General features: G+C 33.0%; 1 long non-coding RNA gene across 1 annotated transcript; it reads right to left on the bottom strand.

The window, feature by feature from the left end:
• Positions 1-573: 573 nt before the first annotated feature.
• On the bottom strand, positions 574-2,777 carry LOC124166070. Its single transcript, XR_006866390.1, has 6 exons — positions 2,737-2,777; positions 1,229-1,282; positions 1,062-1,116; positions 896-951; positions 716-782; positions 574-605 (listed from the first exon to the last, which is right to left on the bottom strand). It is a non-coding gene; the product is annotated as an uncharacterized LOC124166070 (long non-coding RNA).
• Between the last annotated feature and the right edge of the window lie 5,184 nt (positions 2,778-7,961).

The following is a 7,961-nucleotide window of genomic DNA, read 5'->3' as shown; positions in this document are numbered from 1 at the left end:
GTCATCACGGATTCAGCAATCCAGAGCGTAGGATTTAATTGCAATTTCAATTGCAGTTGACTAAATTCCTGGATCCCATAAGACGATAGGCAATTCGCTTGTAGATACGTTGGCAGGAGAAAAAAGGAACCTTACACGGGGGAAAATACGGGAAATTCTTACAACTATACTGAACTACATGTGTAAAAATAGGAAACCTTCAATATATTTTATTTCGTTCTATTATATTCTCGTGTGCGTTAAGTCAATGAGTGGGACTACTAACCTCTTTGAGCCTCCCTCGTACATCCGCCACAACGAATTGTTATCTGCTTTTGTCCAATGATGAAATAATAGGATGTAGCAAATAGTCCCTTACCTGTATGGATGTAATCCGTAGGTTTGGAGAGAGGATTGTTCTGGTGTTCTGGTGTTCTGGCCTCTGGTGTTCTGGCCTACAAAATGATATTTAGGTATACGATAAAAAAGGGCAGATTGTAAGTAAGGTAATTTACCGAAACACCTCAACGTATGACCAAATTGATCCCGATTCATTAATATATGTCCTTACCTGTATGGATGTAACCGAAGGTTTGGAGAGAGGAGGTTGCCTGGTGTTTTGGCCCCTGAAATGATTTTCGGGTATAAGATAATATGCAAGCAGAAGATACTGTGCTTTAGCGGTCACAATAACGTTTGACCAAATTCAACCTGAATCTTTGAAATAGTTCCCTACCTGTATGGATGTAATCCTTAGGCTTGCAGGGGGGAGGTGGCCTTGTGTTCAGGCTTGTTGTTATGGCCTGTGAAATGATTTTCAGGTATAAGATTAACGAAAACAAAAGATATGGTAATTAACAAAATCACCTCAACGTTTGACCTAAGAGAAAATATTTCATTTAAAAGAGTTCATTACCAGTATAGATGTAATCCGTAGACTTGGAGCGAGGAGGTGGCCTGGTGTTCTGGCCTCTGCAATGAATTTAGGCATTAGATAAAATGTAAGCAGAAGATACAGTAATTTACCGAATCACCTCAACGTATAAACAAATTGATTCTGTTTCTTTGAAAGAGTTCCTTACCTGGGTGGATGTATTCTATAGGCATAGGATAGGTGAGGTGGCCTGGTGTTCTAGCCTGTGTAACGATATTCAGTTATAAGTTAAATTGCGAGGAGCAGATACGGTAACCTACCGGTTTACCTTAACACATGACCAAATTGGTCCTGTTTCATTGAGGAGTTCCTTACCTGTATGGATGTAGTCCGTAGACGTGGAGAGGGGAAGTGGCCTCGTGTTCTGGCCTGTGAAATGATATTCAGGTATAAGATACAATGTAAGAACAGGATACAACAATTTACCTAATAACGTCGACGTATGATCGAATTGATAATGTTTCATTTAATTTATTCCATCAAAGTGATGATATGCTTTTTGTATAAAATTGAAGTATAACATAAATTTTACTGGGGATCACCCATTTTTAAGTTCATGTTTGTGAATAGTTTTAGTATAACTTTTGGCCTCTTCATATTATAATATCGAAGGTTTTGGTTCATTTCGCCAACTTTTTAAGCTATAGTATTTCCTCAATTTGCCCCCTATATCATAGGAAAATTTTCAATAAATGAATGAAATGGAAATTTTACCTATTATACTGCCCATAGAAAAATAGGAAATAAATATGCAGTTAATCTAAAATTACATCTTTACCAAGGGGAGTCTCATTACTCAAAAAAGTGTTTTTTTATACAACCTGCAAAACACATAATTTACCCTACCCCTTCCCTGTCACAAGTGTCATAGTATCTCTTGGATAAATACGAAATGGTTGTGTCGATGAAGTGTTTTTCCGCGGTGGGTTTATCATCAATTTTTTTTAGTAATGGGGATAATGTTAACATTTTCTTCCATGAAAACTATTCATACAAACCTACGTAACTTCAATATTCAATTATTCATCTAAACCTAGGATATTGACGTCTACATATTAGCCAATTTGAAAATCAAGGAATAGGTAAAATGTAGATTTAAAAAACCCTTTGCACTACGAACGTTGCGATTTTCATTAAAAAATAATAAAGAAACTCAGCTATCAAATCTTTCCCCCCCGACGAGATGAAGAAAACGCTCGTTTTTCCATTTTCATATTTTTTTGCCAACATTAGACAGGGATGCACCGGTCAATGGTCTCCTACGCACTCAGCCACCAGGCGCCATTTTGATGCCTCCTTTGAACGAAACTCAATTTAGCTGATAGTGGACAAAATCATACAAGATTAAGTGATAAGGTTGGCGTGTTAGAAGAAAACTAACTATTGTTTTCAATTTGCATATTATTACAGGGAGCAGCTCCTACATTGATGTAATCGGAAAAGAAGTTAAAGTTATCTGTCCCCACAGTGTTATGTGCCTATAGTATTTAGTACACACGTGATAATGATATCTCTATCATATGGATGGTTAGTGTGAGAATTAATAACTGTCACCTCACCATTATATCTAGTCAAAAATTTCTTACTGTTATTGTTGTTTGTACAATATCGTACACATTATTTGTGTCTACAAATTAAAAAAAGATAATTTATGGGCACGTCAAATGGAAGTCGTTTTCCCTCAACGTTCTTAGACTTACTCTAAGAACCTTGATTTTTAATCGTCATGAGCCACGAAAGATTCAATCAAGAAGAAACGGTTATTTACCGGTTCAATTCAAAACATGATCAAATTGATGCTGTTTCATTGAGGAGTTCCTTACCTGTATGGATGTAGTCCGTAGACTTGGAGAGGGGAGGTGGCCTCGTGTTCTGGCCTGTGAAATGATATTCAGGTATAAGATACAATGTAAGAACAGGATACAACAATTTACCTAATAACGTCGACGTATGATCGAATTGATAATGTTTCATTTAATTTATTCCATCAAAGTGATGATATGCTTTTTGTATAAAATTGAAGTATAACATAAATTTTACTGGGGATCACCCATTTTTAAGTTCATGTTTGTGAATAGTTTTAGTATAACTTTTGGCCTCTTCATATTATAATATCGAAGGTTTTGGTTCATTTCGCCAACTTTTTAAGCTATAGTATTTCCTCAATTTGCCCCCTATATCATAGGAAAATTTTCAATAAATGAATGAAATGGAAATTTTACCTATTATACTGCCCATAGAAAAATAGGAAATAAATATGCAGTTAATCTAAAATTACATCTTTACCAAGGGGAGTCTCATTACTCAAAAAAGTGTTTTTTTATACAACCTGCAAAACACATAATTTACCCTACCCCTTCCCTGTCACAAGTGTCATAGTATCTCTTGGATAAATACGAAATGGTTGTGTCGATGAAGTGTTTTTCCGCGGTGGGTTTATCATCAATTTTTTTTAGTAATGGGGATAATGTTAACATTTTCTTCCATGAAAACTATTCATACAAACCTACGTAACTTCAATATTCAATTATTCATCTAAACCTAGGATATTGACGTCTACATATTAGCCAATTTGAAAATCAAGGAATAGGTAAAATGTAGATTTAAAAAACCCTTTGCACTACGAACGTTGCGATTTTCATTAAAAAATAATAAAGAAACTCAGCTATCAAATCTTTCCCCCCCGACGAGATGAAGAAAACGCTCGTTTTTCCATTTTCATATTTTTTTGCCAACATTAGACAGGGATGCACCGGTCAATGGTCTCCTACGCACTCAGCCACCAGGCGCCATTTTGATGCCTCCTTTGAACGAAACTCAATTTAGCTGATAGTGGACAAAATCATACAAGATTAAGTGATAAGGTTGGCGTGTTAGAAGAAAACTAACTATTGTTTTCAATTTGCATATTATTACAGGGAGCAGCTCCTACATTGATGTAATCGGAAAAGAAGTTAAAGTTATCTGTCCCCACAGTGTTATGTGCCTATAGTATTTAGTACACACGTGATAATGATATCTCTATCATATGGATGGTTAGTGTGAGAATTAATAACTGTCACCTCACCATTATATCTAGTCAAAAATTTCTTACTGTTATTGTTGTTTGTACAATATCGTACACATTATTTGTGTCTACAAATTAAAAAAAGATAATTTATGGGCACGTCAAATGGAAGTCGTTTTCCCTCAACGTTCTTAGACTTACTCTAAGAACCTTGATTTTTAATCGTCATGAGCCACGAAAGATTCAATCAAGAAGAAACGGTTATTTACCGGTTCAATTCAAAACATGATCAAATTGATGCTGTTTCATTGAGGAGTTCCTTACCTGTATGGATGTAGTCCGTAGACTTGGAGAGGGGAGGTGGCCTGGTGTTCTGGCCTGTGAAATGATTTTCAGGTATAAGATAAAATTTAAGAACAAGATATAGTAATTCACCGAATAACCTCGACATATGATCGCATTGATGATGTTTCATTGATTCTATTCCATCGAGTGGTGATTTGCCTTTTCTATAAAATTTAAGTAAAACATAAGTTTCACTGAGGAACACCCATTTTTAAGTTCATGTCTGTGAAGAGTTTTCGTGTAAATTATGGCCTCTGCATTTTATAATATCCTAGGTTATGGTTAATCTCGCCAACTTTTTTAAGCTATAAGGTTACCTCAATTTGTCTCCTATTAGCCCAGGAAATGAAGCATTTTGGCTTGCAATTTTTTCAAACTGAATCGATTTTCTTGAAATTTTCACAATAAGTAGGGTATATACCAAGAATCAAAATCTATATCATGCCGACGGGCGCTTTTACCCTGGGGGTGGTTTCCACCCCATCTCGGGGGTGGAAAATTTTAATTATATTTTGACCACAGGAATCGATAGAAAAATAGAATAAAATGTTCTTTCCATTTTTTGCGTAAAATTAATATTTTTCGAGTTATTTGCGATTGAAAGTAACAGTTTTTTGACGAAAAAATCAACGATTTTAATCGATTATAGGCAAATAACTTGAAAAGTATTAATGTTATTAGGAAATTGTGGGTTACAAAACTGTAGCTTATAAAAAATTAAATAAAAATCTTATTTTATATTTTCTTTATGACCAATTCGGACCGAGCTACAACTTGTTTATGGTTATCTATTGTTTGTCATACGCTAAATTTGAAAGATTCAATACCAAATAGCGGGAATAATGTAATTACCGAGGAAATATTATGCAATCTGTTTAAAAGTGTTTTTAAAAAACTTTCTTATAATGAGAAAAAATATTTTTTATCATGAAATTTGAGCGAGATATGATTAAAAATAAGATCAGTCCGTACTTTTTTGTACGAAAAAATCAGTGAAAACAACTCCTTATTACCACACTAGACAAAATTAATCAATGCCCTTCAGTATTTCTCTTTATTTAAGTATTGTTAATTGATCCTAGAAGTTTTTTAAATTTACAACCCTAAATTTTGAAAAAAATGGAGGAAAAAGTGAAAAGTCATTTTCTACAATTTCGTTAAAATGCTCTTTTTTTCAAAATAACTCCAAAAAAACTGGAGATAAGAAAAAAATGCAAGAGTAATAAATTATACCTTCTTTATTTTCAAATATTTTGGTGTGATTTAATTTTCTATACAATAAATATTTGGTGAGATATTGATAATTAAAACTTCTATTTCCAAGGGAGCTCCACCTTATTTAAACCCTTAAATCCCTCCCCTTTCAAAATTAATGACTCGAAAAAAATTTTATTCACATGACCTTGTAGTCAGTAAAAACCCTACAAAATAAAATTTAAATGAACTTTCTATCATAAAAAATATAGGAGCTATGTTTGAAATACCAATCAATTTTATTATCGAAAAATTCGAAATCCACAATTCAGAGCATAATATTTCTCATAATCAGCATATACTTTGTGTACTTTACGTTAGAAGCTAACGATACACTCAAAGTTGCTACAAAATAAACACACATACCAATAAGATGTATATATACATACACATATGTGAGTATGTGTGCTCTCGCTCACAGTGACCTGTGAGCATGCATGTGGTGGGAAGACTGAAAGCCATACAGTCTCCGTTTGATTGTGTTTCATGTAATGTCTACATAAATGTACATTTATTTGTTTATGTTACGATGACGAAGTTTGTTCTGTTTATTATATTGTTATATCTTTTCTGTTCTGTGATTAAAATCATGAGAGAAAAAAGTGAATACATAATAAAAAGAGTAAGAAAGTGAATAAGAAGATACATTGTGGAAAATAATTTTTATTTTTAGGGTAAATTATTTTTATTATATTGACCCCCAATAATGGTTGATTATTATGGGTTGAAACACCTTAAAATTATTTTCCAAACAAAAAAAATAATTATACATATAATTTAAACTAAAGTTTACTCGTATTTAGCTTTAAAAAATAATTTTTTAAGTTTTAGGTTTTAGGGGTAGTTTTCACCCCTAAAAAATAAAAGGCGCCCTTCGGCATAGTATAGATTTTGAAGAAGGGGGAATGATTAGTCTAATCCCAAATATTTATGCAAATCGATTCGGTTTGAAAAAAATTTTTAAAGGAGGTATGATTAGTATAAACACAAATTTTTATGCAAATCGATTCAGTTTGAAAATTCTTTTTTACATTAATCCCCAATAAGGGTTGTTTATTATGGGTTGAAACACCATAAAATTATTTTCCAAACATAAAAAAATAATTATACATATGATTTAAACTAAATTTTACTCGTATTTAGCTTTAAAAAATAATTTTTTAAGTTTTAGCTTTTAGGGGTAGTTTTCACCCCTAAAAAATAAAAGGCACCCTTCGGCATAGTATAGATTTTGAAGAAGGGGGAATGATTAGTCTAATCCCAAATATTTATGCAAATCGATTCGGTTTGAAAAAAATTTTTAAAGGAGGTATGATTAGTATAAACACAAAGTTTTATGTAAATCGATTCCGTTTGAAAATTCTTTTTTACATTAACCCCCAATAAGGGTTGTTTATTATGGGTTGAAACACCATAAAATTATTTTCCAAACATAAAAAAATAATTATACATATAATTTAAACTAAATTTAACTCGTATTTAGCTTTAAAAAATAATTTTTTAAGTTCCAGCTTTTAGGGGTAGTTTTCACCCCTAAAAAATAAAAAGCGCCCTTCGGCATGATATAGATTTTGAAGTAGGGGGTACAATTAGTCTAATCCCAAATTTTGGTGCAAATCGATTCAGTTTGAAAAAATTGCAAGGTTTTACACTTTTTTGAGCTTCATTTCCTGGACTATATATCATAGGAATATTGCCGATAAGAGAATGAAATGGAAATTTTACCTATTATACTGTCTATGGAAGTATAGGAAAAAGTAGGTAGTATATCTAAAAATACGTCGTTAGCAAAGGAGTCTCATTACAAAAAAAAGTAACTTTTATGCGACCTGCACAACACATTAGCTACCCTACCCCTTCCTAGTCACTTGTGTCATAGTATCACTTGCATCAATACGAAAATGGTTGTGTCGGTGGGGTGCTTTTTCGCGGGGCGTTTATCATCTACCTTGTTTATTTTGAGTAAGAGGAATAATGTAATCATTTCCTTGAATGAAAACTACTTATTAAAAACTAAATAACTACAATATTCTTATATTCTTCTAAACCTCGGAATTTAATGTCTACATATTCGCCAATTTATAAATCAAGGAATATATAAAATTTAATTTAAAAAAACCCTTTGAAATTCGAGTGTGGCGTTTTTTATGGAATATTTTCAATGAAATTCAGCTATCAAATCTTTATCCCCAGACGAGATGAAGAAAACGATCGTTTCGCCATTTTCATAGTTTTTTACGCCAGCAGTAGACGGCTATGCACTAGGGCGGATCGGAAAAATCGATTTTTTTCAAATCCATCGGCCCATTGAAAAAAAGTTGTGGGACCGATCAAAAATAAGGCCTGAAAAATTTGAGACCTGTAGGTGAACCCCTGACCCTCGCTCAAATGCAATTTAGGGGGGGAAGGTCGAAATTCGAAAAATATAGTATTTTATGGTCA

The sequence above is a fragment of the Ischnura elegans genome, chromosome 9 (assembly GCF_921293095.1).
Source record: "Ischnura elegans chromosome 9, ioIscEleg1.1, whole genome shotgun sequence".
NCBI lineage: Eukaryota > Metazoa > Arthropoda > Insecta > Odonata > Coenagrionidae > Ischnura > Ischnura elegans.
This window is presented reverse-complemented; position numbering and strand designations above follow the sequence as displayed.